Below are 16,099 nucleotides of genomic sequence, written 5' to 3' on the forward strand. Positions count from 1 at the left end.
TTTTTTCCCCTGGAAGCCAACTCAGAAATAAGTGACCTAGGATAGAGGAATGTAACCCAACGGGGTGGGGGCAGGTGGAGAATGGGTTAGAAACATTGGGAGAAAGCTCTGATGCCTCCCACACCCACCTTTGCTCTCAGCAGGACAGCACTGAGAAAGTAGACTCCTTAGTAAGACTCCCTGAACCATGAGTCCTGCATAGCAACCCTTCACTAATCCATTGCTTGCCAAGTGATGTGTACACAGGTGTCAGGTCCCCTGTGAGTTGAATACTTTCACCTTTTCTGCTCCCTCTAACCACACAGCTCAGTGTTGGGTGCTGTGGTTCGGCCCCAGGTCCCAGGGCCCTACTTTGGGTCTAAGAAGTCAAGGCCAGGAAGTGGGGCTGAGGAGGAATTCAGAGGCCAGCAGGCACTGAAAAGAGGCAGGTGGGGCTGCCATTGTTCAAAGGCCACAGACTGGGTGTGTTTTATGACTGCTTCTGCATTTGGAGTCTCTTCTCCTTTGTGATCATTCCAGGGACTCTCCGTCGTCTTTTTCCTTCTCACTACACATTGTTTTCTTAGTGCACCCCTTATATGACCAGACAATGGCTGTGCAAATGTTGCAGGAAAGGGGACCCCTTCCACAGCCTGAGAGTGGGCTCTTGTCTAACACTCAGAAATGAATTGTCTGAGGAGACACACGTGCTGATAAAGCAAGAGACTTTACTGGGAAGGGGCACCTGGGCGGAGAGCGGCAGGGTAAGGGAACCCAGGAGAGCTGCTCTGCCATGTGGCTTGCAGTCTCGGGTTTTATGCTAATGGGGTTAGTTTCCAGGTTGTCTGTGGTCAATCATCTTGCTTGGCCCATAGTCTGACTCAGGGTCCTTCCTGGTGGCTCACGCATCTCTCAGCCAAGATGGTTTCCAGCGAGAAGGACTCTGGGAGGTTGGTCACCTCCTCCCTCTTTGGGCCCCTCCCGAATTCTCACCGTGAGTTTTCAGAAGCAGCACCAAGTTCCTTATCAGGACCTCCTGTTGTGAGACAACTCAGGCAAGCAGGCCTGGGGCAGGGGGTCTCAGTCAATGGTTTCGGTCAACAGTTTCCTAACACAAATAGCTGACAATTCAATAAAAATGACTTTTCGTGGGGACTAGGAACCTGAGCCTGTTTCTTTCCCAAGGAGATTGAAATTCATAAAAGCTAGCTCTTATGAAGGGATGTGTAATTGTGAGTATAATGTTAGGGAACAGATGTGTAAGTCAAGGGCAAGACAGAAAACAAAATGCTGTGTTTGTTGCATCCTGAAAACAGAGGGGGCAAAATCATTCTGAAAGGTGGATTTCATTCAGGAGACCTCAGAAATCTTAGAGTGTCCTTTGCCCAGATTAAATAATTGATATTTAATTGAGTGAGAGATGAAGTTAAATTATGGGGTTGTATGATGCTGGGTAAATATTAACTTCTCTTTCTCAGTTTTTTTAATCTGTAAAAGCAGAGATTTTTAGTGAAGACTGTACCTACATATAGAGTCCTTAGGTGCCAGTACCTGGCACATGGTGAGTGTGAGTGAGTGTGAGCTATATTAATTATGGGAACAGGCAAAGATGCCACCCTGGTTATCTGGGGGGGAGGCATCTTCTAGCCAGGGTCCTGGCAGGCCAGCTGGAAAAGAAATGACAGAGGGAGGTTTACCTTCCAGGAATGGAAGGATTAGGTAGCGGTAACTCATAAACAACGTTCTGGAAAATGTCTTAGAGCAATGTCAGGAATACCCAGAGGGTGTATGGCTTGGGTCACAGTTATTGTCCCTGAGGGTCTGGGAATGTGTCCTAGAGTTAAATGGTTTCGCTGAAAGCCAAGCCTAGAAACAGGCTTCAGGGGATGTCTTGCAAAATGAACTCATTTGCTTAAGGAATTCCCTGTTGTGACCAGGCATTACTTTTGTCTGTGTACCATCCTTATTCATAAGGTGTAAGGGAAAGACTGAAAAAGGATAAAATAAAGAAATGTATGTGTAAATTAACAGAGCAGAATTAGGACTGGCAGGTGTAAGTTACAAAGACGTATATAAAAGCTTCATGTGAACGTAAAAGGACTTTTTAAAAAACAGATCTCTCCGTATAAATATAGTGAGCTATCTTGAGTGATATCAGATTCCATCCAAAGAAGCACTGAAGCAGAATCACAGGAAATGGGTGTATGACCATTTTAGCTTAGACTGCGTCACTGAAGTGAAAGGAGACGAAGGAGAAAATGGACGAGGGTGAGAGAAAATGGGCTGGAAAAAGGCACGGGTTGAAAGGAATGTTTACTGAGGGCTCATCACGTACCAGGCTCAGTGTTTAATGCCTTAGATATCTCACCTACTCTTTTACTGTCATTTCCTAATGCAGTAAGAGTTACCCTTGTGTTACAGGTGAGGAAGAAGAGGCTAAGGGAGGTGAAGTGACTGGTCCAGGGTCATCCAGCCAGTTAATGACAGAGCTAGTGTGTTTCACCTCGAAGCTTGTGCTCCTGCCTCTGCATCAGAAGAAAAGTTATTTCTTTCATCAGCGTCTTATAGTTTTTGGAGTACAAGTCTTTTGTCTCTTTAGGTATGTTTATTCCTAGGTATTTTATTCTTTTTGATGCAATGGTAAATGGGATTGTTTCTTGAATTTTTTTCTGATCTTTCATTGTTAGTGTATAGAGATGGAACAGACTTCTGTGTATTAATTTTGTAAACTGCAACTTTACCAAATTCAGTGATGAGCTCTAGTAGTTTTCTGGTAGCATTTTTAGGATTTTCTATGTATAGTATCATGTCATCTGCAAACAGTGACAGTTTAACTTCTTTTCCAATTTAGATTCCTTTTATTTCTTTTTTTTCTCTGATTACCATAGCTAGGACTTCCAAAACTATGTGGAATAAAAGTGGTGAGAGTGGGCATCCTTGTCTTTTTCCTGATCTTAGAGGAAATGTTTTTAGCTTTTCACTGTTGGGTATGATGTTAGCTGTAGGCTTGTCACATGTGGCCTTTATTATGTTGAGGTATGTTCCCTCTATGCCCACTTTCTGGAGAGTTTTTATCATAAATCTCTTATTCTCTCAATTGAGAGTAGTTCCTCTGCCTTTTCATTTTGCTTAACTTTCTCTACCTCTATGAGTTTAGGTGAAATAGGTACCTACTGTGGTCTTGAAATGGTGTTCTTGTGTGGGAGCATCCCTCTATAGACTCCATGTACCCAGTGCCTTTGGTGGGAAAACTGGATTTGACATGGACATAAGTCATGTCTTGCCTCTGAGTGTGCTGGTATCTATAACCTTGGTAGGGTGTGGGGCTGGAGATGGAGGGGCTAGAACTGGAGCCGGGTGTCTGGTGGGACTTCCCCTCTGTTCAGTGGCCATCACTGCCCTATTGGAGGTGGGGTCTGATACCAAGTTGCTGGAGAAGAAGCTGTGAGCGTTGGCCTGAACTGGCTCTGTTCCCTTTAAGTGTACGTTTTTCACTCCCCATACTTAGACCCCTGCCCCAGAGCAGGGGAGGGCCAAAGTAAGTGGGGCTCTTGCGGGCTCTTGGCTTGCATTGGCCGCAGACAGAGGTCCAATGCACTGCCTGTGCAGGCGCCTGTGGTTCTGCTCTGACATAGCTTTGGTTGCAAGTCCCCTTTGTCCCTCACAGCTGGTCACTGTCCCCAGCCTCTGCTACCCCTGCTGTGTTGTAGAACCATGCTGCAAGGCAGGTGGGGCCTATGTGGGATCTCAGCATGTATCAGGGTGAGCTGTGGTGGAGTAGCTGCCCTCAGAGATCTGGGCTGCTTCTGAGGAACTATTTGAGTAAGTGCCAACAATGGCCACCACCACCCCACACAGACTCTGCCCTGGGACTAGGTTGCCTCTGTGTCCCATGGTTGATTCTTTACCAATTCTTTATCATTGAAGAGTTGATGTAAACAAATTTCTCTGTCTAATGTAAACTAACCATAAAATGCACAAAGTCTAACACTCCAGTGTAGGGTAATAAAGCCCTTCTTCAGTTTAAATGGAATTGGGAGACTTTAATGTCTGTTTCTGCCCATTTCCACTCCTACTTCACTTCATCCTGGACCACACAGAGCTGGGTGACAGCGTTACCCAGAAAAGCTTCAGCTGGGGAAGGGGGCCTATTAGCTGATTTTGGTCATAATTAACAGTGCTTCCATCTCTGGAATTTATCGTTCCCTTTGTATTACTCTTTCCTTTGGGTCTTCTTTTTTCTTATCTACAAATCTCTGCCACCATTTACACTCCTTTTCCCCCTAATCTTCCCTTTCTCCTTAAACTCCCCGTTGTATCAAATTGTTCTTCAGTCCTATGTTAAGACAAAGTTATGAGACTCAAGTGAGTTATAGGATTCCTTTTACAAGTATATCATATCCAAATAAGTATGGGCACCTTAAAAGTAGTTGTCCTAGTTGGCTACCTTTTTATTCCAAAAGTTCTGTCATTACTCAAAATATTTTAGTCACTCATGTAGAGCTGCTCTCAAAACTAGTCTGAGCCCTACAAGAAGACCAGTTTCATTTCCTTATCACACTGAGTATTTTAAGAGTCCTGCCACCCTGCTTTTTTCATTTGTCTTCCTGTTTCCAGTTCCCCTTTTCCTTGACTTCTCTAGTCCTCAAGCAAGAAGAGTTCTGGGTTCAGTGGGGCTCAAAGCACAGGGCAAGACTCATCATCACAGAGAGCCCAGGCAGGGAAGGGAGGTTGGCACGGTTCACAAGACTTTGACCTTTAAACAAAGCATGCTTAACCAGTTCTTTTTAGTCTGTCCTTTCCAGTGTCCTATTTCTCCTCTGTGATCCCTCCCCAAACGTTATAAAAGAAAAGAATCATCAAATCCTAGGGCTGGGACATGGCCTTGAATTGCCCAGCTCTCAGAGGGAGAGGCCCTTCAGAGGGCTCCATTTCCTTCTGCGCTCAGATAGCTGTTAATGTTCTACCAGCACTTCCCACTCTTGGGGAGACCAGGATCATGTTCCAGCCCCAGATTGCTGCTCAGGGCAGAGGGCACTTTGTACAGACAGTTGCGATCCAAGAGAGACCTGCATCTGAGCTTCATCCTTCATCTTTAGAGTCTATATGTCTTGTGTCTTCTGAGTTCTCAGACTCTGGATCTCCCTCTCTAAGTCTCTGCTTTGGAGGGTAATTGAGGATGTCTACTAGTGGGGGAGAAAGAAATTATTCTGCACAGCAAAAATTAACATAAAACTGGACTCCTGGCCCATTGTGCCTCTCTCTCCTCCCCAGAAGTTTCTGAGTACCCCCAAACCCTAGTGAGGTGTTAGCTGATTATTACTAATGTGTCTCTGGGTTCTCTTCAGTAGTGGGGCTATGTGTGAAGGCCTTATGTTCTGGCTACCATCTTACTTGCTTTTCTCTTTTCCAGAGGTGTCTACTTCTCACAGATAGGTGTGAGGCCAGTGGTCTATAAATTCATCCTCCTCTCACCCTTTATGAGTTGCAGAACAAGTGTTGCAGTGTCTGTTTAGATAATATAGCAGTGGGGAGAGAGATAAAGGAGGCGTTGGATCACCTGCCAGGAAGTGGACCAGAGAGCACCATTAGTGAATGAACATCTCTGGAGCAGAGTAAGGGACAAGGTGCAAACAAGGAAGGGAAGTGAAAGGAAGCCAAAGAACTGTAAGAATTCAGGGTCTAATCCGTAGAAGAATAAATAGGGGCCTAGACAGAGCCTTTGGGTGGTCCCACCCCTGCTGCCTGAAAGAAGAGTTGACCGATTGGTGCCTGTTATGGCCATGACCTTAGGCTATGTTCTGGGCTGTAGAGATCAATAGACATAGTCCCTAATTTTCAAATATACAGTCTAATCAAAGAAGATAAGTAACAAATAGAAATTAGATGAGATTTTCAAGATGTGTGGTATTGTGGGCTGGGGTACCGCTTCCATCACTAACAGCTAATGTTTATTCTTCACCCATTTTTTTCTTAACTCTTTGCACATGGATTAACGCATTGACTCCTGACAACAGCCCTGTGAAGTAGGTATTGTTGTAATCTGCATTTTATAGGTGAATAATCTGAGGCACAGAGACATGACAGACAGCTTGCCTGAGGTCTCACAGTAGGGACTCAGGAGCAGGCACTCCAGCACAGCTGGTCCGGCTCTAGAACATGTGCTCTTAAGTAACATGGCCTCTAGTAAGTCATCCGAAGAGTGTGCGGAAGCTCTGTGGCTTCACATCCACATGCCTTTGTACCCGCTCACCTGCCCTTCTGCCTGGAAGACTCCTCCTTGTAGACTCTGGTCAAGGGAGCCACTCATTAGACACCTTGTCTGACTCCTTCTGCCTATTCCAGGACAGTCACTGTACCCAGAGCTGGACTAGCAACTTGTGTATATTTTGTTAAACTACTTAGCAGTCTATTTGTTGGAATATCTGACTTTTGTGTTATAAGCTTCTGGAGAGCAAGGATTTTTTGTCTTGAAAATTTCAGATAGTTGCAAAAGTAAAGCTAATAATACAATGAATCTATGTGTACTCATCACGCAGCTTCAGCAATTATCATTTCATGGCCAGTCTTTTTAAAAAAATATTTATTTATTTATTTGGCTGCGTAGGGTCTTAGTTGAGGCATGTGGGATCTTCATTGCCACATGCGGGATCTTCATTGCAGCATGTGGGATCTTAAGTTGCGGTGTGTGAACTCTTAGTTGCAGCATGTAGGATCTAGTTCCCTGACCAGGGATCGAACCCAGGCCCCCTGCATTGGGAGCGCAGAATCTTAGTCACTGGACCACCAGGGAAATCCCCTTCATGACCAATCTTGTTGCATCTATACTCCCTTCTCCAAATCTGGATTGTTTTGAAGCAAATCCCAGATATCAAATCATATCGTCTGTAAATATTTCAGTTGTGTTACTAAAATATAAGGGCTTTTTGAAAAACATCATCACAGTACCATTGTCACACTAAAAAGTAGTACTTCCTCAGTACCGTAAAATTTTCAGTATTTGAATTTCTGCAGTTACCTCAGAATTTTCCCCTTTCCTTCCCTTCCCATTTTTTGTTACTTTTCTTTTTTGTCTCCTCTTTTTACAGAAGTTTTGAAAAACAATCCAAATAAGGGCTTTATTTATTCAATATATATTTTTTTTATTGCGGTACACGGGCCTCTCACTGTCGTGGCCTCTCCCGTTGCAGAGCACAGGCTCCGGATGCGCAGGCTCAGCGGCCATGGCTCACGGGCCCAGCCGCTCCACGGCATGTGGGATCTTCCCAGACCGGGGCACGAACCCGTGTCCCCTGCATCGGCAGGCGGACTCTCAACCACTGCGCCACCAGGGAAGCCCCAAGGGCTTTATTTTATAATCATCATGTGTTCTCAGCAGGTGGCTTAGTGCTTGACATATAGTACATCCTCAATAAGTGATGTTGAATAAATGAATCATCGGAAGTTTATAAAATGTCCTGGTTGAGTTAATGCAGCGTTACTGTAACTTTTGGTTGGTTTATTGGAATGGCTTTTGGTTTCTGATAACTTTAGTTAGGGGTTAACTTCGGTGCTAGCTACTATCAGTGCCTGTGAACATTACTAAAGGTTTGAGGGCAATGAATGCACCTGTGACTTAGATTTACAGGCTAGCAGGAAATGGGCCATTGCTTTCTTGTCTCTGTTTTTTGTCTTTAGTCTCTTGTAATATCAAATTGAGTTTGGACCGACCCCGTTTGGCTTTTTTGCCATTTCCTCAGAACAGGGACCCTGAAGGAGCTCCCTGAGAGCATGAACAACTTTCATATGGTGCTGTGGTAGGCAGCATTCTAGGATGGTACCCCAAGATTTACTCCTAATCCCTGGACTGTGAATATACGATGAGTAATCATGCACGTGATTGTGTTACCTTATGTGGCAAAAGGGATTTTGCAGATGTAAATGGGTCACTAATCAGTTGACTTTAAGTTTAACAAAAAGAGATGATCTAAGTGGGCTTAGTGTAATCACAGGAACCCTTTAAAAGTGAGCAGTTTTATCCAGCTGGTCTCAGAAGGGGAAATCAGAGAGATTAGAAGTGTAAGAGGGATTGGATTTAGGGGATGTTCTCCATCACTGAGATAGAGGGGGCCTCATGCCTAGGACCTGAGAAGGTCCTGTAGTAGCTGAGAGTGTTTGTATCAGGACAGTGAGGACCTCGGTCTTAAAACTTCAAGGAACTGAATTCTGCAAGCTAAAAAAATGGGTGTTGCTTTAAGCCACTAAATTTGTGGTAATTTGTTTTGCAAAAGTAGAAAATGAATACAGGTGCTTTTTACCTGATAGGTTGAATTAGCTGCTCCTTTGTTTATTTTATTTTTAAAAATTCAGATAAAATTAAAATCCATTAAAAAGCACACAGATCTTAAGTGTACAGTTTGATTTTTGGTAACTGTACACACCCATGTGATCACCACCTGAAATGAGATGTAGAATCTTTCCATCAGCCCAAAAAGCTCTTGTGTGCACCTTTATAGTTAATTCTACCCCACTATGGTGAATTCTAACACCATTAATTACTATTGTTTATTTTTAAACTTCATTAAGATGACATCATAGAGCATGTGCTCCTTTGTGTCTGGCTTCTTTTGCATAGCAGAATGTTTTAGAAATGCATCCATCTTATATTAGTAGTCGTTTGTGCCCCCCTCCCCTTTTTTAAAATTCCCATTTAATATTCCGTTGTATGGATATACCAGTCTGCTTATCCATGCACACGTTGATGGATATTTGAGTTGTTTCCACTTTTTGGCTATTATGAATAATGCTGCTATGAATGTTCGTGTATAACTCTTTGTGTGGTTATCTATTTTCATTTCTCTTGGGTAAATACCTGGGTGTTGCATTGCTGGACTGTATAAGTACATTTAAATGTATAAGACAATGCCAAACTCTTTTCCAGAGTGGTTGTGCCATTTTATGTTTCTACCAGCAGTCTGTAAGAATACCTGTTGTTTCCCATCCTCAACAACACTTAGTAACATCAGTCTTTCATTTTTTTTATTTTTAATACATCTTTTTTGGAGTATAATTGCTTCACAATACCATGTTAGTTTCTGTTGCACAACAAAGGGAATCAGCCATATGCATACATATGTCCCCATATCCCCTCCCTCTTGAGCCTCCCTCCCATCCTCCCTATCCCACCCCTCTAGGTCATCGCAAAGCATGGAGCCAATCTCCCTCTGCTATGCTGCTGCTTCCCACCAGGCAACTATTTTACATTCGGTAGTGTATATACATCGATGCTACTCTCACTTCGCCCCAGCTTCACCCTCCCACCCCATGGCATCAAGTCCATTCTCTATGTCTACCTCTTTATTCCTGCCCCGCAACTAGGTTCATCAGTTGATTGACGAACCTAGTTGCGGGGCATTTTTTTCTTTTTTGGATTCCGTATATATGCGTTAGTATATGTTATTTGTTTTTCTTGTTTCTTCTTTTTGGATTCCGTATATATGCGTTAGCATACGGTATTTGTTTTTCTCTTTCTGACTTACTTCACTCTGTATGACAGACTCTGGGTCCATCCACCTCACTACAAATAACTCAATTTAGTTTCTTTTTATGGCTGAGTAATATTCCATTGTATATATGTGCCACATCTTTATCCATTCATCTGTCGATGGACATTTAGGTTGGTTCCATGTCCTGGCTATTGTAAATAGTGCTGCAGTGAACATTGTGGTGCATGTCTCTTTTTGAATTATGGTTTTCTCAGGGTGTATGTCCAGTAGTGGGATTGCTGGGTCATACGGTAGTTCTATTTTTAGTTTTTTAAGGAACCTCCATGCTGTTTTCCATAGTGGTTGTATCAATTTACATTCCCACCAACGTGTAGGAAGATTCCCTTTTCACCACACCCTTTCCAGCATTTATTAGTTTCTAGCTTTTTTGATAATGGCCATTCTGACTGGTGTGAGGTGATACCTCATTGTAGTTTTGCTTTTCATTTCTCTAATAATTAGTGATGTTGAGCATCTTTTCATGTGCTTCTTGGCCATCTATATGTCTTCCTTGGTGAAATGTCTATTTAGGTCTTCTGCTCATTTTTTGTCTGGATTTTTTTTTTTTTTAAATTGAGCTCCATGAGCTGTTTGTATATTTTGAAGATTAATCCTTTGTCTGTTGTTTCATTTGCAAAGATTTTCTCCCATTCTGAAGGTTGTCTTTTTGTCTTATTTATAGTTTCCTTTGCTCTGCAAAAGCTTTTAAGTTTAATTAAGTCCCATTTGTTTATTTTTGTTTTTATTTCTGTTACTCTAGGAGATGGATCAAAAAAGATCTTGCTGTGTTTTATGTCAAAGAGTGTTTTTCTTATGTTTTCCTCTAAAAGTTTTATAATGTCTGGTCTTACATTTAAGGCTTTAATCCATCTGGAGTTTATTTCTGTGTATGGTGTTAGGTAGTGTTCTAATTTCATTTTTTGACATGTAGCTGTCCAGTTTTCCTAGCACCACTTATTGAAGAGGCTGTCTTTTCTCCATTGTATGTTCTTGCCTCCTTTGTCGTAAATTAGGTGCCCATATGTGTGTGGGTTTATCTCTGGGCATTCTATCCTGTACCATTGATCTGTATTTCTGTTTTTGTACCAGTACCATACTGTCTTGATTACTGTGCCTTTGTGGTATAGTCTGAAGTCAGGGAGCCTGATTCCTCCAACTCCATTTTTCTTTCTCAAGATTGCTTTGGCTATTTGGGGTCTTTTGTGTTTCCATACGAATTGTAAGATTTTTTGTTCTAATTCTGTGAAGAATGCCATTGGTAGTTTGATAGGAATTGCACTGATTCTGTAGATTGCATTGGGCAGTATAGTCATTTTCACAATATCGATTCTTCCAATCTAAGAACATGGTATATTTCTCCATCTGTTTATGTCATCTTTGATTTCTTTCATCAGTGTTTTATAGTTTTCTGAGTACAAGTCTTTTGCTTCCTTAGGCAGGTTTATTCCTAGGTATTTTATTCTTTTTGTTGTAATGGTAAATGGGAGTGTTTCCTTAATTTCTCTTTCTGATTTTTCATTGTTGGTATACGTATAGGAATGCCAGAGATTTCTGTGCATTAATTTTGTATCCTGCAACCTTACCAAATTCACTGATTAGTTCTAGTAGTTTTCTGGTGGCATCTTTAGGATTCTCTATGTATAGTATCCTGTCATCAGCAAACAGTGACAGTTTTACTTCTTCTTTTCCAATTTGTATTCCTTTTATTTCTTTTTCTTCTCTGATTGCTGTGGCTAGGACTTCCAAAACTTTGTTGAATAAGAGTGGTGAGAGTGGACATCCTTGTCTTGTTCCTGTTCCTAGTGGATCAGTTTTTCACCACTGAGTATGATGCTTGCTGTGGGTTTGTCATATATGGCCTTTATTATGTTGAGGTAGGTTCCCTCTGTGCCCACTTTCTGGAGAGTTTTTATCATAAATCAGTGTTGAATTTTGTCAAAAGCTTTTCTGCATGTATTGAGATGATCATATGGTTTTTATTCCTTAATTTGTTAATGTGGTGTATCACATTGATTGATTTGCATATATTGAAGAATCCTTGCATCCCTGGGTTAAATCTCACTTGATCATGGTGTATGATCCTTTAATGTGCTGTTGGATTCTGTTTGCTAGTATTTGTTCAGTATATGTTCATCAGTGATATTGGTCTATAAGTTTCTTTTATTGTGATATCGTTTCCTGTTTTTGGTATCAGGATGATGGTGGCTTCGTAGAATGAATTTGGGAGTATTTCTCCCTCTGCAATTTTTTGGAAGAGTTTGAGAAGGATCAGTGTTAGCTCTTCTCTAAATGTTTGATAGAATTCACCTGTGAAGCCATCTGGTCCTGAACTTTTGTTTTTTGGAAGATTTTAAATTATGGCTTCAATTTCATTACTTGTGATAGGTCTGTTTATATTTTCTAATTCTTCCTGGTTCAGGCTTGGAAAATTGTACCTTTCCAAGAATTTTTCCATTTCTTCATGGTTGTCCATTTTATTGGCATATAGTTGTTTGTAGTGGTCTCTTATTTTTTTTTTTTTTTTGTAGTGGTCTCTTATAATCCTTTATATTTCTGCAGTGTCAGTTGTGATCTCTCCTTTTTCATTTCTAATTTTATTGATTTGCATCCTCTCCCATTGATGAGTCTGGCTAAGGGTTTATCAATTTTGTTTATCTTCTCAAAGAACCAGCTTTTAGTTTTATTGATCTTTGCTATAGTTTTCTTCATTTCTATTTCATTTATTTCTATTTCATTTATGTTGTTCTTTCTCTAATTGTTTTAAGTGTAGGGTTAGATTTTTTTTTGAGATTTTCTTGTTTCTTGACGTGAGATTGAGTTGCTATAAACTTCCCTCATAGAACTGCTTTTGCTGCGTCCCATAGGTTTTGGGTCGTCGTGTTTTTGTTGTCATTTGTTTCTATGTATTTTTTAATTTCTTCTTTGATTTCTTCAGTGATCTCTTGGTTATTTAGTAGTGTACTGTTTAGCCTCCATGTATTTGTGTTTTTTACAGTTTTTTTCCTGTAATTGATTTCCAATCTCATAGGGTTGTGGTCGGAAAAGATGCCTGACATGATTTCAATTTTCTTAAATTTTCCGAGCCTTGATCTGTGACCCAAGATATGATCTATCCTGGAGAATGTTCCATGTGCACTTGAGAAGAAAGTGTATTCTGCCACTTTTGGGTGGAATGCCCTATAAATATCAATTAAGTCCATCTGTTCTAATGTGTCATTTAAGGCTTGTGTTTCCTTATTTATTTTCTGTTTGGATGATCTGTCCATTGGTGTAAGTGGGGTGTTAAAGTCCCCTACTATGATTGTGTTACTGTCTATTTCTCCTTTCATGGTTGTTAGCATTTGCCTTATGTATTGAGGTGCTCCTATGTTGGGTGCATAAACATTTATAATTGTTATATCTTCTTCTTGGATTGATCCTTTGATCATTATGTAGTGTCCCTCCTTGTCTCTTGTAACATTCTTTATTTTAAAGTCTATTTTATCTGATACGAATATTGCTACTCCAGCTTTCTTTTGATTTCCATTTGCATGGAATATCTTTTTCCATCCCTTCACTTTCAGTCTGTATGTGTCCCTAGGTCTGAAGTGGGTCTCTTGTAGACAGCATATAAATGGTCATGTTTTTGTATACATTCAGCCAGTCTGTGCCTTTTGCTTGGGGCATTTAATCCATTTATATTCAAGGTTATTATCAGTATGTATGTTCCTATTACCATTTTCTTAATTGTTTTGGGTTTGTTTTTGTGGGCCTTTTTCTTCTCTTGTGTTTCCTGCTTAGAGAAGTTTCTTTAGCATTTGTTGTAAAGCTGGTTTGGTGGTGCTGAATTCTCTTAGCTTTTGTTTGTCTGAAAAGCTTTTGACTTCTCCATCAAATCTGAATGAGATCCTTGCTGGGTAGAGTAACCTTGGTTGTAGGTTTTTCTCTTTCATCACTTTAAGTATATCCTGCCACTCCCTTCTGACCTGCAGAGTTTCCACTGAAAAATCAGCTGATAACCTTATGGGGATTCCTTTGTATGTTATTTTTTGTTTTTTCCTTGCTGCTTTGAATATTTTTTCTTTGAATTTAATTTTTGTTAGTTTGATTAATATGTATCTTGGTGTGTTTCTCCTAGGGTTTATCCTATATGGGACTCTCTGTGCTTCCTGGACTTGGGTGACTATTACCTTTCCCATGTTAGGGAACTTTTCCACTATAATCTCTTCAAATATTTTCTCAGACCCTTTCTTTTACTCTTCTTTGTCTGGGACCCCTATAATTCGAATGTTGGTGCATTTAGTGTTGTCCCAGAGGTCTCTGAGATTGTCTTCAATTCTTTTCATTCTTTTCTCTTTATTCTGCTCCTTGGCAGTTATTTCCACCATTTTGTCTTCCAGCTCACTTATTCGTTCTTCTGCCTCCGTTATTCTGTTATTTATTCCTTCTAGTGTATTTTTCATTTCAGTTATTGTGTTGTTCATCTCTGTTTGTTCTTTAGTTCTTCTAAATCTTTGTTAAACATTTCTTGTATTTTCTCAATCCATGCTTCCATTCTATTTCCGACATTCTGGATCATCTTTATTATCATTACTCTGAATTCTTTTTCAGATAGATTGCCTATTTCCTCTTCATTTATTTGGTCTTGTAGGTTTTTACCTTGCTCCTTCATCTGTGACGTATTTTTTTGCCGTCTCTTTTTTTTTTTTAATGAGTGGGGTTGTGTTCTTGTCTTACTGGTTGCTTGGCCTGAGGCTTCCAACACTGGAGTTTGTAGGCTGTTGGGGAGAGCTGGGTCTTGGTGCTGAGATGAGGACCTCCATGAAACCTCACTCTGATGAATATTCCCTGGGCTCTGAGGTTCTCTGTTAGTCCAGGGCTTCTGACAGGGAGCTCCCACCACAGATGCTTCAGCCCGACCCCCAGCTTGTGAACCAAGATCCTGCAAGCCACGGGGTGGGGTGGGGTTGGCAAAAAAAAAAAAAAAAGAGAGAGAGAACAATGGCAAAGTACAAAATAAAATTAGACTAGGAAAATAACAGATATGTTAGAAAGAATATAAAAATAAAAATGTAGAAATATAGATGAACCAGAAGGTGCAACAGTACCACAATAGTAAAAAAAAGAGGAGGAGGAGGGAAAAGAAAAAAAGAAAAAACAAAGGGGAAAAAGGCCTTGGCTGTGGAGGGCGGGACCTAAGCAAGGGTGAGGTTTGGGCAGTGGGCGGGGCCTATGCTTAGGACCCATAGGGCTGGAAAAGGCCCTGGGGGCTGTGGTGGGTGGGGCTTAGTCTTAACAGAACAGAAGGGGCCCAGGCGTGCCCCCCACCCCTGGTATCAGAGGGTGGGGGACCTCACCTGGGAGCCCAGCAGGCTTCCTGGGCTTGAGTGGGTGGGGCAATCACCCTCGGCTCCTCTCCTGCTCCTCCCAGAGGGCCCCTCCTGCCTGCCTCTCCTGATGTCCCCCGTCTCCCTCCTACGCCCCCAAGGACCCACGTGGCCTGGAGAGGGGTCTGGAGGGCAGGGGATACGCCTGCGAACTCAGCAGGCTCCCCAGGGCCCAAGTGAGCGGGGCAAACGGCCTCCGCTCCTCTCCCGCTCTTCCCGGAGAGTCCCTCCCACCTGCCTCTCCTGATCTCCCCGGCCTCAGGGGTGCCGATGTTGTCTGGCCTTCACTTCTCTTCCCCCCTCGGTCCCCCTACATCCTACCGGTTCACTCTGGGGTTCCTCCCGTCTCCTTGGGGGTCAGAGTTCCCCACCAGGGGCCGGCAGGCGCCCTAGTTGTCGGGGGATGCTAACTCTAACTTCAGTACTGGAAGCAGTATTTCCAGCAGAGGTGTTGAGGGCCTGGCTTATTTAGGTGTATGGGAATGGAGAGAATGACATAACTGAGAGATGTTAAACAAGGAATCAACAGGCTTCGACGATGTATTGAATCTAGAAAACGAAAGAGCAAGAGCCGAGGAAGCAGTGGCGTCACCGAGAGGAGTGAGTGACCTGTGGGGGAAAGCCAGTTCAGATGGGGAGCAATTTCAGAAGGTATTTGGATGTGAGTGTCATGAGGTCTGGGAAGTAGACGGGCTAGAGATATAGATGAAGGAGCCCCCTGCAGAGAGGTCATGGAAGCTGTGGAAAGAGGGTGGTGTGGAGCGAGACAAGCAGGTCTGAGTAGGAAATCTGAGGTCGGGGTGCAATGCACAGGTGGGGCTGGTAGGAGGAGAGTGTCCAGAAGGAAGAAGTTGTGTGTGGTCTCAGATGTGGTAAAAGTGAACAATGTGAGGACAGTGAAAGTACCTTTGAATTGGCCAAGAGATGGGTGCTGATTTTCTGCTGCTTCCAGTGGTCTTGGGAAGGGAGCCAGCACTGCAGAGGGCTAGGAGAAACCAGGGCATGAGGAAGGAGAAAGACAGCACACGTTTCAATTGCTTGGAAGTGAAGGAAATGAGATAACAGGCTAATTAAGGAATGAAGGTTACCCAGGTTAGAAGAGCTCTGACCCTCTGAGGGGCAGAAAAAAAGGAACAGTGTACAAGGAGGAGGGAGGGTGCTAGAGAGATTTCTACCCTGAAGCCGTGGAGACTGTTGGAGTGAAAGCTGTATCGCTGCATCTGATTCACT

The sequence above is a fragment of the Phocoena phocoena genome, chromosome 20 (genome assembly GCF_963924675.1).
Source record: "Phocoena phocoena chromosome 20, mPhoPho1.1, whole genome shotgun sequence".
NCBI lineage: Eukaryota > Metazoa > Chordata > Mammalia > Artiodactyla > Phocoenidae > Phocoena > Phocoena phocoena.